The sequence below is a fragment of the Acinonyx jubatus genome, chromosome C2 (genome assembly GCF_027475565.1).
Source record: "Acinonyx jubatus isolate Ajub_Pintada_27869175 chromosome C2, VMU_Ajub_asm_v1.0, whole genome shotgun sequence".
Classification (NCBI taxonomy): domain Eukaryota; kingdom Metazoa; phylum Chordata; class Mammalia; order Carnivora; family Felidae; genus Acinonyx; species Acinonyx jubatus.
In genome coordinates, this window is record NC_069384.1 from 68,148,267 (window position 1) to 68,168,868 (window position 20,602).

General features: G+C 42.7%; 1 protein-coding gene and 1 long non-coding RNA gene across 7 annotated transcripts in view; one reads left to right on the forward strand and one right to left on the reverse strand.

Moving 5' to 3' along the window:
* Positions 1–20,602, reverse strand: part of MYLK (myosin light chain kinase) — a 276,342-nt gene that overhangs the window by 146,893 nt on the left and 108,847 nt on the right. The gene's annotated exons all lie outside the window — the stretch shown is intronic.
* Positions 1,431–8,317, forward strand: LOC113599811 (uncharacterized). Its single transcript, XR_008297706.1, has 3 exons — positions 1,431–1,543; positions 2,222–2,286; positions 7,138–8,317. It is a non-coding gene; the product is annotated as an uncharacterized LOC113599811 (long non-coding RNA).

Consider the following 20,602-nt stretch of genomic DNA (forward strand, 5'->3'; position numbering starts at 1 on the left):
CAGATACCATAAGACTCTAAAACTGGCCACAGGTCATACCAGAAAGGTCCTGTATGATGAGGACTCTCTGAGAATATGAAGTATTCCGTTTAAAAGCAGAGGTGGGCAAAAATGAGCCGAGGGTCCCAACCACCCCAAAACCTCTTGACTCGGTCCCCTTGGCTTGATTTCCAATTTTTAGTCTCTCCAGGCTGCCCCTCTGACCCAACACCTGCTCCACATACACGTTACCACACAAAGCGTGCATTCTGCCTGGATTCTCCCAGCTGGCAGGCTGTGAGGAAGGGAGGGAGCAGGTGGGGTTTTGAAAGTGGACCTTTCAGGCTGTCTGCATCAATATGGCCAGGAGAGGGTCTCTGCGATTCTGTCAGAAAACACCCGGCACGAGGGGCAGAGAGCAGACATAGGAGCTTGCTACTTTATGGCAGAATGTCCTCTCCAGGCCCCAGTTGCCCCAAAGTATCCTGATCCGCATAGAGAATCATGCCGGGTAAGGAGTCAAAAGTTGCTCCTTGTTCAATGTCAGTGTCTGACTGCCCATCGGGCAGAAAAACACGATCAAACGTTTTGCTTTTTTTTTTTTCCCCAAACATGTTTTTTTTTTTTTAAATGGTTTTATTGTTACCAAGACAATACACGTACATGGCCAAAATATCGGTTGGTACTAGAAGTCATAACAACAACAACAACAACAACAAAAAAGCAAGCCTCTGCTCCACCCCTCCCACCCCTAATTTCTACCTCCTTTAGAGAATCATCTTCAACTCTTGCTGCCATTTCTTCTGGTATTTTCTCCCATATTTCTAAACAACAGCCATACATAACTACTACTTTATTCTTTTTAATCTTAGGGATTATTTCCTAACTTCTCTGTACGGAATCTGAGCTTTTAGCTCTCAAATCCCCCTCCCCCTTAAACACCTCCCCTAACCTCCAATAATAACATCACAAATTTTTTATGTCAATGTATAGTACTTTTTCATTTCAACTTTGCTCACTGTCCAGTTGCAGAGTATATTACAATTAAATGTTTTGAACTTTTCATTTTTTCTAGGGTTAATAACTGCCATACTTTTGTTTTTCTTAGCTTTTTTAAGAACCTCAACTTCTTAGGAGAACTCTAAACTTCTTCTCAATAATGATCAAACACATCAGATAATTAATTCACCACTTGCTTTGATTTTGTTCTCCTTTGGAGATATCCTTCCTGGAATATTTTGTCCTCCTCCTCCAATCTAAACTGGATGCTTTCTAAGCCTGATGGATAGTGGTCCTTCCCCATCTCTCGGACATTTCCTGGTGTCTATCAACATTTTGACTGAATATATCCTCTTCCAGTGGTTTCTTAAGAATGAATGCATAGAAGGTTACAATTTTTAAACCTGGCATTTTTGAGTGTCAATATTTTAACTTTATGCTCAACTTACAGTTCATCTAGGAATAGAATTCTAAATGGAAAAAAAATTTTTCTTCAACATTTTGAAGGTATTATTTCATGGCATTTGAAAGCAATGTCGCTGGCATCCAGTGTCGCTACTGACAGGTACAGTGCCACACCGATCGTTCATCTCTGATGTGCTGCGCACGCGCATGTGTGTATGTATGTTTTACTTCTAAACTTTTAGAATCTTCCCTTTTATCTCTGACAGTCTAAAATGTCATGAAGATTTGCCTTTTTGTGGGTGCTTTCTCTCTTTTTAAAAATGTTTACTTACTTTTGAGAGAGAGAGAGAGAGAGAGAGAGAAAGGAGGAGCAAAGAGAGAGGGGGATAGAGGATCCCAAGCAGCCTCTGTGCTGACAGCAAAAAGCCTGATGCAGGGCTCAAAATCACAAACTGGGAGATCATGAGCTGAGCCTAAGTCTGACACTTAACAATCTCAGCCACCCAGGCGGCCCTGTGTGGGTGCCTTCTCTGTTCACTCATATTGGATCTTTGGTAATAGTCTTCTCATTATTGGTAAACTTTGTCTTTTGATTTTTAGGAATTTGTGTTTTGACAATTCTGGCTCCACTGTGTTTTTTTTAAATGCTCTTTTTCTAGAACTCTTATGAGTTGGATACTAGCCCAACCAGTTGACCCTCTACATTTCTTTTTTTTCTCACTTATTTCCTTCTTCCTTATTTTTGTTTTCTCCAGGAGATATGCTCAATTTTATTTTCCAGTCTATTGAAGTTATTATTTTGGCTATCATTAACTTCAAAAAACTCTTTCTTTTTCAGTTTTTCAAAGCTGTTTTGAATAATAGCCTCTTCTTGTTTAATGGAAGCAACATCTTATCTCTAAGGTGAGATTAAATTTCTTCAAAGTTTTCTGTTTTTTGTGGCCTCTATTTCTATCTGGTTCCTTTCTTGGTTCTTTTTGTCTCTTTCCTAACAGAGGCTTCCCTTGAACATCTGATGATCCTCCACTGATGTTCATATGTATAAGTGAAGAAATTAAAAAGCTCCATGCACACAGGTGGGGCCTTGGCAACTTGTTGGGCCTCCCAGTAAAGTGGTAAAAACCCTCAACTGTCAATTTTTGTGGAAATTCTCTCTCAAGATGATCTGTTTCCACAAAGAAGAATCTTCCCATTTGCTGCTTTGATGGTGGTGATGGGGACATGGTAATTACATCTGTCTACCAGCATTTAGCACTGGGAGTGAGGGAAGGCCATGAGGCTCTTATTTAGTATACTGACTTGCCCGTAGACCTCTGGCTTCAGCTGGGCCTTGTGTCCAGGAGTTGAGAGTTGGTCAGGTTCAGTCTCTCCATAGAGAACCTTTGGTCTTTCAGAGTGTAGAGAAGGAGTAGTGGTCTGGTGCACAGAGCACAGGAGGGGATCCAGGCCTAATTGATTCTTATTAGACTTTTAATCAACCCTCCAGTTTTCAGCTTCACTGCACAACCCAGGCTTTGAAAGTACTTGATGCCTCCAATTCCTCAGCCCTTTAGGAATTTTCTGGCACAACCTGGCTTATTTTTCTTGTTGTCCATTCCCCTAACCACAGGCACTGCACAACATAAAATGCTGAAGCCAAAGCCAGTCAGTCATCTATTCACTTTCCATTGTCCATCAACCTGTTGACTTCTCTCATCTGCTTTTGTTTATGTTGCCATAATTTTACAAGTTTCCATTTTCTTTTTTATAAAAGCACATTTTAAGGATGGTCATTATAAAAAAAAAAAAACAACAGAAAATAACAAGTGGTGGCAAGGAGAAACTGGAGCCCTGTGCACTGTTGGGGGGAACGTTGGGGGGAACATTGTGGGGGGATGCGCACTGTTGGGGGAAATGTAAAATGGCGTAGCTGCTGTGGAAAAAAAGTATGGAGGGGCCTCAAAAAATTAAAAATATAACTACCATATAATTCAGCAATTCCACTTGTGAGTATAAACCCTAAAGAACTGAAAACCAGGACTTGAATGGTTATTTGCACAACCACGTTCGTAGCAGCATTATTCACAATAGACAAAAGAAGGCAGCAACCCTGGTTTCCATCAATAGATGAATGCATAAAACAAAAGGTGGTACACACATAGGATGGAATATTATTCAGCCCTAGAAAGGAAGGAAATTCTGATACACAATACAATGAATGAACCCTGAAGACATCAGGCTGAATGAAGTAAGCCAGTCACTAAAGAACAAATACTGCCTGATTCTACTTTTAGGAGGTACCCAGAGTAGTCAGAAAACAGAACGGTGGTTGCTGGGGGTAGGAGGAGGGGGCATGCGGAATTATTATTAATAGGTATAGAGTTTCAGGTTTCTAAGATGAAAAAAGTTTGGGAGAATGGGTGGTGGGGGCATTAAGTGCCGCTGAATGGGACATTTAAGCATGGTTAAAATGGTCAACTTTATGCTATGTATGTTTTACACGATAAAAAAAAAATCAATGAGTCATATGTATGTAGACTTATTTCTGAATTCTGTTTTATTTCAAATACCTATAGGTGTATCCCTTTGCCAAACACTACATTGCCTGTAACACAATAGCTTTAACCATTAAAATCAAGAGATAAAAGTTTAAAAAATGTAATTGAGACCAAAGTTACTTCTCTATTTAAAAATTTTCCAACAGCTTCTTATTGCACTAGAATAAAATCCAGTCACTATGGCTCACAAGGCCCTGCACGACCTGGTCCCTGCCTAGTTCTGCCCCACTCTGTCCTTACCCACATAGGCTTTCTCTCTGGGCCAGGCAGTAAGATGAACACAGCAAGTTCTCCAGCCAGGAGTGGCTCCCAGTGTGCTGGATGACAGGGGTGCGCAGCCTGTCAGAGCATAGACAGCGCCCTGAGAGAGGCTTGTGTGGAGGACTGTGGGAGCATATAGAGAGAGAGGATCATTGTGGTTACTACAGCAGGAATCCCAGGCCACCTCTCAACACAGTGCTGTGCTCCAAGGGAGCTGGGCTGGGCGACTGAAAGGGCTGGGTCCCTAGAACAAGTCATTCAAGCTTTACCAGAAGCCAGATGGTCCCCAGTAGCTCTGCTGATCCTTCTGGCAGCCCCTCAGGGACCCCATGCTGGGATGGGCCAGGAGAGGTGACTCCTGAACCAAGGAGGATCCCAGGCGGGGCGGTGCAGGTGCAGGCCAGCAGAGCCCTGGGGCTCCCTCCAGTTCTCTGAATGTCCCTCCACAGACAGTTCCGGTATAACCAGGGCAGCTATTTTAATAGGCTTGATCTAGTCCGCGGTGAAGTTCTTACACAAGCTCAGGAATTTCAGGGCAGGACTCCAGGGGACACAGGAAAGAGAGAAGAAACAACTGCCAAGACCCTCAAATGAGGTCCTACTGTGAGCATGCCTGTGCATGTGGTGCTTCACTGGGTGTGTGTTGGGGCATGTTGGGGGCAGGGGAATATCAGAGGGGTTTGAATCCTAGTTCAAAACACTCATTTAAAGCAGATTTAGACTTCCCAGTCCAAGTCACTGAAATTTATTTCTGAAGAAGCATCTAGAAAAAATGGAGGGGAAATGCTGCCCAGTTATTTAGTCAAAACAAAATTCAAACTTTCTCCCCCTCCCCCAACCTGCCAATGTTCCTTTCACCTATGTGATCCTCAGGGATCCAGAGGGACTGGGGCCCAGCTGAGCTGGTACCAAGTATGTTCATCCCCAGAGGAGGCCAGCCCTGCAAATGGCAGCTATAGTCATTGCCTAGAAGTCTAGGTGCCTCCTACACCCCCAGAGCCGGTGAACAGGGTCAGTGGATCCTGCTTTGGCCTAAACAACCCCCAGCTGGTAGAGAGGGATTCACAGCCAGTCCATTTCCAAGATTGCTGTAAGAGAAGCTCGAAGGTTTGCTATGCGGGGGGCGCTGCAGCCCAAATAGGCCTTCTTCCCCAACCCCTAGAACATCCCTAATCCAAGAAGGATGGTGAACAGACATCTACAGAAAGCTGGAGCATCTGCTCTCCTTTTCTTGTCACAGAGAACTGGAACAAATAAAAACAGTGCCACCGTTACATAAAAGCTCTTGTTACTAACGTGGGTTAAGGAGTCTGTAGGCAGGGCTTGCCCCCACCTCAGTGTAGGTAACTGCTGAAGCCAACCAGCTGAGAGAATTCCAGGTGCAGTCCAAGCAGCTGTTAGACACACTGGCAGGCACCAGGGTCACCCTACATAAGGCCTTTACTGAATGAAGCAAGTCAGCCATAGTCACCTCCAGGCCTGACGAGAGGGGTGGGGAAGAGGGAAAGATGGGTGAGGTTGGTCCCCTGGGGAGTGGCAGGAAGTGGCAGGAGAAGCAAGTTCTAGGGAAGAATGTGCTGATGGGATGTTTTGGGGGGAAGCCGACTGTTGGGAGTGGTCCTGGGGGCTCCTGAGAAATTGCTTGGTTCATACTTTCTGTTGTTTGTTTAAAAAGGTCATCTTCAGGTTGGGTATGGGAAAAGGATCTGTAAACTTATGTCCCTAGAGAGCCCACGTTATTCCAGAAAAGCTTAGCTCCTTCTACCCACACCACTCACCTTCTCAGGGAGCCCCCAGACTCTGGGAATTCCTGTAACACTCCCTGCCCCCTCCACCAAGCCTGCTGCAGCCTGAACAAGTCAGGGGGTTCCTGCCCCGGAGACAGAGGGGAGCCAGGCCAGTCTACCGCCTAGAAGGAATGGGCACGCCTGGGGCCCCAGAACTCCTGGCCCCCAGAGAGCTGCAGGACGCAAGCATGAGAGCACTGTTTATTCCAAAGCCGTTTTCTGTTTTAAGAGCCTCACAGCTGGGTCCAGGGCCAGGGTCCCATTTCCAAAGTCGGTATTTTTTTCCTTCTTTTTGCTGGACAAGGAGAAATGGAAAAAACCAATGTTGCTTTGGCCCTCACTCAGCTTCTTTTGAACTGATTTTGCTGCCCCTGGCAGGATCTGCCACCAGGGTGCAAGCCACGAATGCGGGCCATGGCAGAGAGAATTCTCGGCTCTGACTGCCCTGCTGGGTCATCTGAGGGGAAGACCCATGGAACACAGGGAAGTCTGACTTGCGCGACTCACCAAGGCTTGCTCTAAGTCAAAGACCCCTAAGAGCACTCTGGGCTCAGACCACTGCTACTCCTGACCCCTGGCCACCAGAGGGCCTAGTTCTCCAAACACACCTGCAGATTGGATACTGGGGACAGAGCTCCGTCTCTCAGTAGGTAGTAATTATTTATAAAGCCCAGAAAAATATCCCAAAGTCAGAGCTAAATGCCAATACAACCAATTCTCTGTTATCTCCCTTTTGCAGAAGGAGATAACTATAGTTTTTATATTTGCATATAGGATGTGTCACACATCAGCTTTACCCTCCTAATTTTGCCCTTTCAAAAGCACACACCATACACTGCTAGGTGAATAGGACAGACACCCTAGCAATGTGCACGGCTAGTAGAACCAAGTGAGGAGAAAGTCCAAGATGCTCCATCCCTCCCCTCTGCCACTCCCCTAGGACCACTCCCTCCCTCTCTAGAAAGCCTCTCCAACTATCCAGCCCCCTCTGAGCTCCCCCACCTCCCAACTTCCTGCACCTACACTATTATCTACAGGGATTACATTTTTAAAGCCAGCAGACAGTTATCTGATCTCAAAACGGACCGTTTAAAATCAGGCCTATTTCAGAAAATCTGGGGCAACCAATCGCCATTACATCACCTTTCATATTTCTTTCTGCCCCACAGCAAGCACGGTGACCATATTTTCCATAGAATCAGGACACATTATCTGACAAGTGATTTATGGGCAGCCTCCAGGTGCAAAAAGGAGTCGGTGTTATAAAAGTTTCAACATCAAAATATTGGAACTCCAAGGATAGCTGGATGACTTTACTGGAAAAAGTGAGAATACTTTAAGTCAGAATGGCTCACAACAATCTGGGATGACAGCACCTTTACCACTAACACAGGTTATGATTTTGTTTATTCCAGGCACATTTGGCACCACTCCCTGTAAGACTGTGAGTTACTCAAGAGGGGGAACTAGACAGTACACCTCTTTTGAAGTTCTCTCCATACCCAGCATGACTACTAAATCCACTACTGAGTGGATGGATGGTTGGCTGATCTCTCTTCTCTCCCAGCTCAAGTGTCATTTCAGAGACACCTTTCTTGATTTCCCAAATGAGGCCATGCTGTTATGTTCTCATGGCACTGTGTGTTCTTCCTTCAGGGTCTTATCACACTGTATCATTCATTCTATGCATGGTTACTCTCATCTGTCCCAGCAATAGGCTGTATCTGCTGCCCCCAGAAAGAACTATAATGGTTTGGTTCACCGATGAATCACCAACTGCTAGCACTCTGCTTGGCACACACTAGGTGATCAATAATATGTATTTTTAAATTAATGACACAGTCTCTTTGGTAGGTCCCAGGACTCCATATTTCTCCCTTGCATCAACATTTTTATTAATTACTTGAATGAAGATTACACAAGTCTGCTCAGGAGAACTGAAGTTGGCATCAATACTGGCCCCCAGAGAGCTGCAGAGCATAACATGTTAGCTAACAGAATCAACATTCTAAAGGACCAAAGGTCCAAATAAATAGAAATGAAAAAAGAACAAGTCATGTGAAGGTTCTAAATCCTCAACTAGGCAAAATCTGAGGTGGCGGTAGCTCACATGTAAAAGGAGCTGGGCCAAAGTCTCCTAAATGTTACTCACTCTCAAGCCACTAACAAAGCACAGTGTCCAAATAAGGAGAAGGCAGTCCCATTCAGCCTGACCACCAGATACAAGTGCCACACATTAATGGAACACTGATGAGGGGGCTCATGATCTGCAAAGTGGTCACTGCCCTGTTGGCACCTTGTAGGTGTTCAACAGAAATTTACTGAAGGAACATAGAGATTAACTGATGGAAGTAGATATACTTAGCCTGAAATAAAACACACCAAATAAGAGCGTATCTGTTTTTAATACATGAAGAGCTCTTATCTAACAGACTCTCTGTGATGTGCAGCTCCAGAGGACCGAACAGGGATATATGGGTCCATCATGTAGGCAGGCAGATTTAGGCTCATACAAGGAGGGATAACATAAATGTAACATGGTAGATCCCCATCTGCACAAGCGTCCATAAGGAGGCTAGAGAACCATCTGGCTGGGATGTTGTCAGTCAGGGATACCTTCCAACCCAAGTCCCAGTTTTCTAAGAATTTAATGGAACTGAATGCATTAAGGTGAGAGAGGACATGAAAGAAATATTCCATTTGTAACATAAATAACCTTTGTGCTACAAATACAGAGCTTAGAATGATGCATTCCTTGAAGGGTTTCATAAACTCACTCACGAAACTATCTGGTCTAGCATCTTTTCAGGATGTATTTCCTCAACCTTTCCAGTTTCTTCCACGAAACTTTTCACGTTTTCAATTTCTTTTTTAGTCAATTTTGGCAGCTCCTATTTTCTTCGAAAAATCTGTTTCTTTCAAGATTTTCAAGTGTATTATCAAAGTTAAACATGAAAATGTCATTTTTGTCAACTCCAGATCAGTGGTTAGAGTCTCATTTCTACATTTTGTGTTTTTCTTTGGTTGGCCTGGTTAGGTTTACCTATGTCATATTTCCAAGAATAGTCCTTAAATTTATTAATTAATATCATTTTCCTACTTCATAATGAACTTACTTCTTCTATATAAATATCTTGCTTCTGTTTTTCTTCAGTTTGTTCTATTCTTTGATTTTATGAGTTGAAAGCATGGTTCATTAATTTTTAGTATTTTTTTGTTCAATAATAAAAGCATTAAAGTCTACACATATATCTCTGATATTGGCTTTATCCTGTTATAAACTACTCAAAAAGTAAGACTGTTTTCATATGTAGTAACTATTACCAGTTAGAAAAAGTACACACACACACTCACACACACACACACACACACACACACACACACACACACACTTCATCTAGGAATAAACTTAGTAAGTGCAAAGTTCCCATATAATGACAGTTTCAAAACTTTCTAAACAACGTATGTTTTGAATCAATAATGAAAAGTACTTTGCCCTTGATTTCAAAGTAATCAGTGGGATTATGCTATTAGATATGGAAATGTTAAAAAGCTATAATAATTAAAACCATTTTGGTTCTGATACAAGAGTATACATAGTGGTTAGTAAAATAGTCCAGAAAATCCTAAAACAAATTTTACACATGAGACTTTAGTATATGATAAAAGTGGCTTCAAATTAATGGGAAAAATTGGATTATTAAATATGGATCACTTGAAAAAAATCTTAGTCAGATCCCTGCCTCACACTATACATAGAAACATCCATTTTGGTTGAAATAAAATATTAAAAGTAAAAAAAAAAAGAAAAGAAATGCAGATATAATCTTAGAGATCCCAAGCTTGACACTAACGGCAGAACCCATAAAGATATGTAACTACAAGGGTGCCTGGGTGGCTCAGTCAGTTAAGCATCCGACTTCGGCTCAGGTCATGATCTCACAGTTTGTGGGTTCGAGCCCCACGTCGGGCTCTGTACTGACAGCTCAGAGCCTGGAGCCTGCTTTGGATTCTATGTCTCCCTCTCTCTCTGCCCCTCCTCCACTCATGCTCTGGCTCTCTCTGTCTCTCAAAACAATGAATAAACGTTAAAAAAAATTTTAAGAATACTCAACATAGCTCCTCATCAGGGAAATACAAATCAAAACCACACTCAGATATCACCTCACGCCAGTCAGAGTGGCCAAAATGAACAAGTCAGGAGACTACAGATGCTGGAGAGGATGTGGAGAAACGGGAACCCTCTTGCACTGTTGGTGGGAATGCAAATTGGTGCAGCCACTCTGGAAAACAGTGTGGAGGTTCCTCAAAAAATTAAAAATAGACCTACCCTATGACCCAGCAATAACACTGCTAGGAATTTACCCACGGGATACAGGAGTACTGATGCATAGGGACACTTGTACCCCAATGTTTACAGCAGCACTCTCAACAATAGCCAAATTATGGAAAGAGCCTAAATGTCCATCAACTGATGAATGGATAAAGAAATTGTGGTTTATATACACAATGGAGTACTACGTGGCAATGAGAAAGAATGAAATACGGCCCTTTGTAGCAACATGGATGGAACTGGAGAGTGTGATGCTAAGTGAAATAAGCCATACAGAGAAAGACAGATACCATATGGTTTCACTCTTATGTGGATCCTGAGAAACTTAACAGAAACCCATGGGGGAGGGGAAGGAAAAAAAAAAAAAAAGAGGCTAGAGTGCGAGACAGCCAAAACATAAGAGACTCTTAAAAACTGAGAACAAACTGAGGGTTGATGGGGGGGTGGGAGGGAGGGGAGGGTGGGTGATGGGTATTGAGGAGGACACCTTTTGGGATGAGCACTGGGTGTTGTATGGAAACCAATTTGACAATAAACTTCATATAGTGAAAAAAAATTTAAGATATGTGACTACATAAATTTAAACCTTTGTACAAAAGTAAAGCCATGACCAGAATTAAAAGGTAATCAAACCAAAAATATCTAAATTATATACAGAATACAAAGGTGGAGATTCTTCATATATAAAATGTCTCTATGTCTAAATAAAAAGAACACATAATGGGAAAAGTAAAGGATATTACCAAGAAGTTCATGAGGCAGCCAAATATACAAAGAAATGTTTAATTTAAAGGCAGCAAGCAAATGTAAAATAAAATGTAATATCTTTGATTAAAGTGTGTTAATAATTAAAGTGATTACTAATACTTATGAGAGTCGGGGAAAGTTAAATTTTTAAATGTTACTGATGTGAGGGTAATAATCTGATCTTCATTTTTCTTTCTTATAAGATTAGCATAGTCATGCTGATTGCATATGGCTACCTTAACAGTTTGGAAAAAACTATCAAAAGACTTAACAAGATTCACTAAGTCTCTTATCTGCCTTAGGAATTATCAAAGATGTCCTGGAAAATGGATGTAAGTTTAAGTTATTTAAAAGATTAAATACTAGAAATCCAAAGCCTAATACAGTCTATTTAAAATAATTACAATACAACAAGAAGGTAAAATACTATATACATTGCTAAAAATTATAATCTTGAGGCATGTAAGAAAATGTTCATTAAATAATAAGTAAAAAGGGAGCTTACAAACTATAGTTATTTAATATGGATAAGATGCCATTTAATAACCACATACTTTCTTCCTGTTATAAAAGAAAAAAATTAGTAGGAAATCTACAAAAATGTAAAAGCTATTATCTCTAGTGGTGGGATTATTTGCTTTTCCATGTTTTCTGTATTTTCAATTTTTACTTTTACAATGAATATATTCTACTTTCAAAGAACCAAAAAAGTTGAACAACTTAGGTTCAAATTATGCAAATTTGCTAGGAGCACATTTTGATGAGACTAAATAAAAAAAGAGACTAGCTGTGAGTCCCCTCAGAAAGGAAGGCTGAGAGAATGACACCCCATCCTTTATGAAAATTCGGCTGAAGTCAGCATGGCTGGTGACCATTTGGAATGAGACCAAATGGGCTCTGGCTGTAGCAGAGCAGGCAGCATGCTCCATGGAAGGCCCTTCACAGCGGTGGGCGGGGCAGGGGGGGGTGGGGAAGGGCTTCCACATGGGTGCCTGGAACAGCGTCCTCATTCCCTAGCTGGAGCCCAGCAGGACAGCTCAGAGGACTTCAAAGGACAATGGAGTCCATGTGCCACTCGCCCAGCAGGCAGCCCTCGCCTCTGCCCAGAGAACCTCACAATAGTTAACTCATCCTGCAAGGACTCAAGTCAGTGGTTAACTCCAAGCCCTGAAAGAAATACTAACTGGCAGTCCTAGCCAAATCCTCTCTGGTTTAACTGGTTTCAACCTTTAAGCTGGAGTCTGCAGCTGGGCAGAGCCACCGCCTGTCCCCAGCTGAGGCTGCCAGGGCCCTTGGCAGAGTCCTGGGGCTGAGCTCTGTCCACAGAGCAAGACAGCTCTGGGGCATGGAAAAGCAGGGAGAGGCTGGGCGCCAACCTCCTCCCCAGCTGTTTTCAATAAGGCTCCACTTCTGAGGTTGCTGGCAGACCTCTGGAAAGATCTAAACCAACCTCACATAATGTTTTCCATCAAGCCCACAATTAAGTGATATTCTCTTAACTCATGAACTGCACACGAAACCTTTTTCCTGTCACTTCTCAGCTCCTCTCCTAAGCAACGTACAAGCAGGTCAGGCTGGGGTTCTAACACTTTTGCAGGGTCACAAAGACAACAGCACAGGCCTTCCAAGGCCTTCCACTCTTCCTCCTGCTACACAGGATGGAAGGGATGGGCGTTTGACCTCACTGTGCACATCATTTCACTTAATCCTCCCAATAGACCTGGAAGGTCCTCATTACTATGCTAATTTTACAGGTAAGGAAAATGAAGGTCAAAGCAGGTAAGTTATTTGTACAAGGTCTCTAAATTCATGCTTTTTCCACTGTAGCCTTTCAGGGAAGTAATAGGATCACAGGCAAGAAGGTTCCAGATATCAAAAAGCTATTCCAATACCACCTAGTCTTTTGACAAGATTTTTCACCAGTGCCCCTTCCCCAACTCCCACAGGAGTATTCTTGAGAGCATAATTGAGCACCATGTCCTTCTTTTGTGACTGAATAAATTAACGATATAAATTAATAAACTGATAAATTAACCAGGACTGGGAAGCCAGCACCAGGAGGTGAAGCCAGAGGACAGTTGCAGACTGAGGCCCAATGAAGGATTCTGGCTCAGAGAGAAGTGTGGCAGAGATGGGGAAGAACCAGACTGAGAGGTGAGGCAGGAAGATGCTGGCGGAAGGGCATGCCACGAGGACAGAGTGTGCACAACACAGATGCAGGAGCAGATGGGTCCTAAAGACTGGGGCTGTCTCATCCCTCACTGATGCCAGTGCTAGCTGAAGACTAGCCTAATGGAAAGCATTTGAACTTAAAAATGCCCAAAGCCTTTCTTCCACGAATCCCCCTGCTATAAACTAAGCTAACCCAGGATATGGCATTGAAAGCCTCATATAAAGATGTTCATCAGAATTTAATTTGTAAAAGGAAATATTAAAAATAATCTAAATAACCACCAGTAGAGAAATGTCTCAGTAAATGGTAGTATGTCGAATTTAATGGAATATTAACCATTAAAATTATGTTGACAGTGATTTGAAGAACGAAGCGTTGGGTGAAAAAAGCAGGATACAAAACAGTATGAATGATTTTAATTATGACTATCAGTGATTAAGCACTTATTTATATGACATATGCAGCAAATATACTTTCTTTAAACAATGCCACAATATGGGTAGTAGTATTCCTATTTACAGATAGGAAAGTGACTTCCAGAGTAACTAAGCAAATTACCCAAGGTTACAGCTACAAAAGGATGGGACTGAATTCAAAATCAAGTCTGGCCCCTGCCCCTATAAATCCTATAGTTATCCTTATCTTGACAACAAAAGAAACCCCCAGCTTAACAAAGAAACACAAGAACCATCAAACAAAATTATAATATAGCAAGGTGGAACGATGAGTAAGTAGTTTTAAGCTTTTTTCTACTTTTGCTTTTCTAAATGTTCTTAAATAGCATATTATATTTTTACTTTAAAACATTCTTAGAACAAGACTTTTAGAGTGGTGTTATGGCAGACCAGTGATCCTGATCATATTACTGGTACAATGCCTATCATTTTATTAGGCAACTACTATGTGCTGGCACACTTCTATTGTATCAACCCTCCCTCCCACTCATGCTGTGAAATGGGAATTATTATTCCCAGCTCATCTGTGAAGCTTAGAGAACTAAGTAGAAGAAATTCAAACCCAGATGTCCTGGCTGCAAAGCCCATGGTCTTTCTACTCCTCCCACGGCCCCATTGCACAAGGTATGCACGGAGGTTCTCTGTGTCCTGCCCCGACATTTTATGGCCATTTGAGCCTTGGCAAGCACATGCTTATGAGCACAGGGCTGGCCACTTCTTCCTGAAGAAGAAGTCAAGGTGAACTAGGCCTCCCAGAGGCACTGATGGCCTTCAGCCACAGCGGGAGTTCTGTCTACTTACCGCACCCCCCCTCCCCCACAACTTCTACCTCTGGAGGCCACACCTCTCACCTGACTGGGGGCACTGAGAGGTTCAGGGAGCATGAAGGAATGTAGAACAGAGAGATCTCAGGGCCACAAAGGAGATGAGGTGAAGAAAAACAGGTGAGCCAGTTTGGGAAAAGGCAGGGCAGATGACCATGGTGAGTTTTAGGAGAGAATCACAGGAGAGAGGACTGTGACAGAGCCAGGGTCCTCTATTCTTCTGCCCAAATAGCATCTCTCACTGCTTTAAAAATCTAGATCGCTCCCCTTATTTGCACAAGGATAAGTACGTACATATACATAGGCACACACCATCTCGAGACCCCCTACTACTTATGTCCTGTGATGGCACCTCCTGAGCAACCAGTTTACTTTTTTTTTTTTAATGCTTATTTATTTATTTTGAGAGAGAGCAAGAGAGAGGGAGGGAGGGAGGGGCAAAGAGAGAGGGAGAGAGAGAACCCCAAGCAGGCTCTGCATTGCCAGTGCAGAGCTCAACATGGGGCTTGAATTCACGAACCATGAGATCATGACCTGAGCTGAAATCAAGAGTCAGATGCTTAGCCGACTAAGCCACACATGCACCCTGAAACTGGTTTACTTTTTGAGGACAAAATGGTTCTTGCGCCTGATCATGATTTTTAGGAAGCTTATAGTCAAATTAGTAGCCCATCTTTTGCAACTACACAAACTGTAGAGCACTCATCTCTGTGTGCTATTCTTACCCCATATCTTCCCTTTGCTCTTTTCTGATCCCTTAACTCCATCCCAGTCGAAGATTCTAACCATTATAAAAGTTAATCTTGTATGAGGGTACACCCCAGGGAGGTGAAATCGGGTTTAGGGAGGAGAGGCAAAAATCTTCCTTTTTATGTATAAGGCACAGATATGCTCTGTATCTGCTTATGTACTAAATGTATATACATGTGGATAAGCAGGTACAGTGAGAACCACTAATCTATATGAGTCAACCATGTGCTTGCGCAGCCCATCAATTAGGAGAACATCTTCTCACAGAGCCTGGGTGGCTCAGTTGGTTGAGCATCTATCTGACTTCAGTTCAGATCATGATTTCATGGTTCGTGAGTTCGAGGCCCACATCAGGCCCTCTGCTGTCAGTGCAGAGCCTGCTTTTTTGGATGTCCCCTTCTCTCTTTGCAGCTTCCCAGCTTGTGCTCTTTCTGTCTCAAAAATAAATAAACATTTTTTTAAAAAAAGAGAGAGAACACCTTCTCAATTGTCAGATACATCATTCCCAGAAGGAAAATTGTACCTCCTTTTCCACTGCTTTGGCCATTCCCACATGCTCCCCAACATGAAGCAAAGCCTGAGGTCATGACCTTTGCTTCCAATGGTCGCCCTTTGGCGGCTTAAAGAATAACCTGTATGGGATGTGAATGTGTTCAGATGCAAATTTCTTGGTCTCACCCCCTTGGGATAAGGTGTGGGAGACTTCAAGTGCCCCAGTAGGTTCTGATGGACCCCTTGTAAGAAACCACTCTACACAGTGTCTCCATCAATGATTCAGGCACCTAGATGTCCAGATTTCACCCCAAGCTTCCAATAACCATACCTTGGCTGGAAATGAGCAGGTAGAAGTGTAGTGGTGGCTGACCTGACTTTATTATAAAAGAGCTTTGCCCCAAGTAAGTCATCAGTCAAGTGCCAGCACTGGTTATATGTGTGTGTGGCTGACCGGCACTGGGCCATTATGTTCACCACTTCCAGAGACCAGTGTCTCCCCTCTCCTTCCTGGACTTAACCTTGGCAGGTCACCCTGCCCTCTGGTATTCTGTGGAGTGGTGTCTGCCTCTGAGCAGCCTGCTTGTGGGGGCTGCAGCCGGGGGAACCAGTCCCCACGGACTCAACCTCCCCTCACTGCTCACGGATGATGCAAGCCCTGCATGACAGGCTGTGGAAAGTATGTTCAGGTGCCCGGCTCTGCTCAGCCTAATGCCTTTTAAATCAGGATCCAGATTTGATTTGCTTTTCCTTGCCTTCCTGGCTCCAACTCTCCCAGTCTCATTTTTTACTCCCCTGTCAGGCTTCCCAGGGTTTGGGGCTGAGCTTGCCAAGTCCTTCACATTTCACAGGCAGCCCTGCCTCCCAAGCCTGTGCCTGCCATCTCAAACACCAGCACCCAACAGGCCCCACCTTACTCATGCTGCCTTGGCCTGCCCTAAACCCTGCTGGAGTCTTCTGAGAGGGATGGACCTGCATCTCTTAGGAGTCACTCAGGGACTCAGTGCGCCACCAGATGAGAAAAAAATGAGGCATCATCCTTACCACCACTCAGACAGCTCTGTCAGGAGGACACAGGTGTCTAATCACTGTCACTGAGCCCCCACCCCCTCCCTTTCATTTCAATGTGCTCTTGAGCAGGGGCAGGGCACAGAGCTCAAACTTGAAGGAGCTCTCAGGTCTGACATGCAACATCAGAATTCACTTCTTACCTTCCCAGACAGCATCCCGGCATTCAAGGCTGGTGTGTGTAGAGTAGGCGTGGAGGGGCAGATTCACAGCCTCAGCGATTTGAGAATGTGAATCCCTTGAATGTAGGGAAAGTCTCTTGGTCCTCTCTGTCATGTTTTTATCCCAGGTATACATCCTACCTATAACTACTGTTTGCTGAACTAAATTAACCTGTACACCAGCCATTGGAGTTGTCCTTCCTGAGTGTCAAAGCTTCATGGAACACCGGACACACTAGTGAAACCACTAGGTCTCTACCCTAAAACCTCATTTAAATTTTATCTTGATGTAATCATGGACTATTACAGCAGGAAGAAGCATGAGAGTCATTTGGTCTTATCTCCTCATTCATAGATGAGGAAACTAAAGCTCGGGGGCCAGAGAGACTTAGAAGTAAAGACCCAGGCACCTGAATGCCAGCCCAGCCCTCCTACTGTCACCCTGGTCCTAAGAGAAGCCAGCTCCCCATGATAACCAGCAAATCGCCAAGCAAAGATGTTGCAAAGGATGGCATCTGGGCATCACCAAGGTGACTATAGTGCCCCAGTGTATTTAAATCCATCCTTGTTAGCCACAATCTACTCAGGCCTTACTGAAACCTGAAAACCTACCATGGGCAGAGCACCATCCTAGATCCTGTGGAGAGCACCAAAACGAGTAGGAAATCACCCTCAAGGGGCTCTCATTCCAGTGACAAGCACATAAAGCCAAAGATATACAATGTGAGAAAACCTCCGGTGACTTCAGAAGGGAGGAGACAATAACTGGCCAGAAGCAGGATGGGCTCCCTGGTAGCAGCAGAGTAGAATCTGGACAGCACTCTTGTGGGGTCCAGACTCTAGTGGGAAGATACTATATATGTGTGTATATATATATATATATATATATATATATATACACACACACATATATATATATACATATATATGTGTGTGTGTGTGTGTGTGTATATATACGTATGTATACACATACATATATATATATTCTCATATATGAGAATATCATCCAGCTATAAAAAAGGAAATCCTGTCATTTGTGAAAACATAGACAGACCCTGAAGGCATTATGCTAAGTGAAGTAAGTCAGGCAGAGAAAGACAAATACCATATGATCTCACTTATATGTAGAATCTAAAAACGAGTTCACAGGTACAGAGGACAGACTGGTGGTTGCCAGAGGCAGGGGGTGGGAGGTGGGTGAAATGGGTGAAGTCAAACTTCCAGTTATAAAATAAGTAAGTCACAGGAGGTAATGTATAGAATGGTGACCATAGTTAATAATACCATATTATATATTTGAAAGTTGTTAGGAAGAGTGGATCTTAGAAGTTCACATCACAAGAAAAGGAATGTTGTAACTATTTATGGTGATGGATGTTAACTAATCCTACTGTAGTGATCATTTTGCAATATACACAAATATTGAATCATTATGTTGTGTACCTGAAACTAATATGCTATATGTCATTATATCTTAACTAAAAAATAAGACATGATCAAAACAAAATACAAAGAAAACTCCAAACCAAGTTGTTGGAATGGAATAAAATAATAAAATGTTAAAGATGGGAACAACTGTCAAGATTATTTGATCCAACTCCCAATCTGATTTGTAGATCCCAAACACTATAATCTTCACAAATGAGGGTCTAGCCTCCTTAAACCCTTCCTGTTCTAAACTAACACAGTCCCTGACTCATAGTAAAGTGCTCAATAAACATTAGTTAAATGAATCAACTCCAGACACTTGAAGTCTACCATAAATAAAAGCGGAACATTACTTTAATGATGTAAGTGATTAAAATTCAGAAAATCCAGAGGCCAAACAAATAATCCTTCTTTACTCGGCACTTACCAGGAGGTGGGACTGAGGTGTGTTTTTTAAAAATTGATATATGAAGTAGGGAACACACATGACAGTATACAAATCATTGAATTTCAGATCGCAAAGGGCCTAATGGACACCAAACTTGTGATCTGATACGAAGGGATCTGAGACTCAGGGAGGTTGAGTGGTTTGTTGAAAGTTTTAAGGCAACTTCATAGAAATGAGAACCCAAGTCCAGTGTTCTTTCCAAACATGTTATGTTAATCATCTAATTACATTCTAAATTGCAGAGTGCAGAATATAACCCTTTTAGAACGTGGCAATGGAAAAGAACACAGTGAGCTGGAAGAGGCTTCAGAGAGGAGAAGTCTAATTTTCTGTAACCAAAATTGATAATCCATTAGTTGCAAGGCTGCTGATCATGGGGATCACATTCTATTTTTCTGTGTAGTCCTGGTGTCCAGGGCACAGAAGAAACTCAACTCATGTTTGCCAACTTTTTAAAAAGTAGCATCTCAGTTATTAATTTAAAGTTGGAAGGAAGTTGCATGTTATAAGGAATGTGAACATCTTGGGTCCTGCAGAAACTATCTATGCCAGGCCACACTGATGTCTCCTATGCCTCTGCACTGATGAATGCCAAACCTGGCACTTCATACCTTGCCCTTTGGGCCACCGTGAGCACACAGAGTAAGAAGAGCCTAATTTGGTCTCTCCATCTCTCATGGCTCATTTTGCCACAGAATCTTGCTTCCATTTCAAGTCAAGATAATTGGAAACATGTTAAAATAATAGGTGCCTAAAAGCCTCCTTAGTAAGGAGACAGATGCATCCAGATAGCACCAGCCTTCTCTATTTCTCCCTGATAGGTAAACTACCACTGTGAAATTTAAAAAATAAAGACACGATTTTTTTAATTGTTTTCAAATGTTTATTTATTTTTGGGGCACTTGGGTGGCTCAATCAGTTAAGCATCCGACTTTGACTCAGGTCATGATCTCATGGCTCGTGATTTCAAGCCCTGCGTTAGGCTCTGTGCTAACAGCTCAGACCCTGGAGCTTGCTTCAGATTCTGTTGTCTCTGTCTCTCTCTGCCCCTCCCTCCACCTCAAAAAAATAAACATTAAATTTAAAAACATTTTTTAAATAAATAAAAAATGTTTACTTATTTTTGAGAGAGAGAGAGAGACAGAGTGTGAGTGAGAGAGGGGCAGAGAGAGAGGGAGACACAGAATCCGAAGCAGGCTCCAGGTTCTGAACTGTCAGCACAGAGCCCAATGCAGGGCTTGAACCCACAAGCTGTGAGATGAGGACCTAAGCTGAAGTCAGATGCTTAACTGACTGAGCCACCCAGACACCCCTACCTGTTTCTTTTGATATAAATTGTGTATTCATCTATGACCATTTTTTAAGTGGAATCTGGATGCTGAGCTCAGATAGATATACCTAGGCAATTTCATTGTAGTTTTTAGAAACTTCAGAAGTAATTCCTATCTATCGTTTAAAAATTCAAGCAATAAGAACATACATAAGATAAAAGGTGAAAGTTGAGGGCAAAAAGTTTTCTTTCCCCTTCGCTCTTTCCCCTCCCTGCAATACTATCACTTTCCAGATATAAGCAGTGAAATCATCTTTCTATTATCATTCTTATCTGTAATTCTAGATAGTATCCTGTGTCTATTTCTTGATTAAGGAATTTAGGTAGCATTTAGTGAATTCCCACTCAGAATGATGAGGAATTCCACTGACTTACACTGCCTCCCCCTTGCCAGTCTTGTTTTGACTGTTAGATCTTCTATTGGA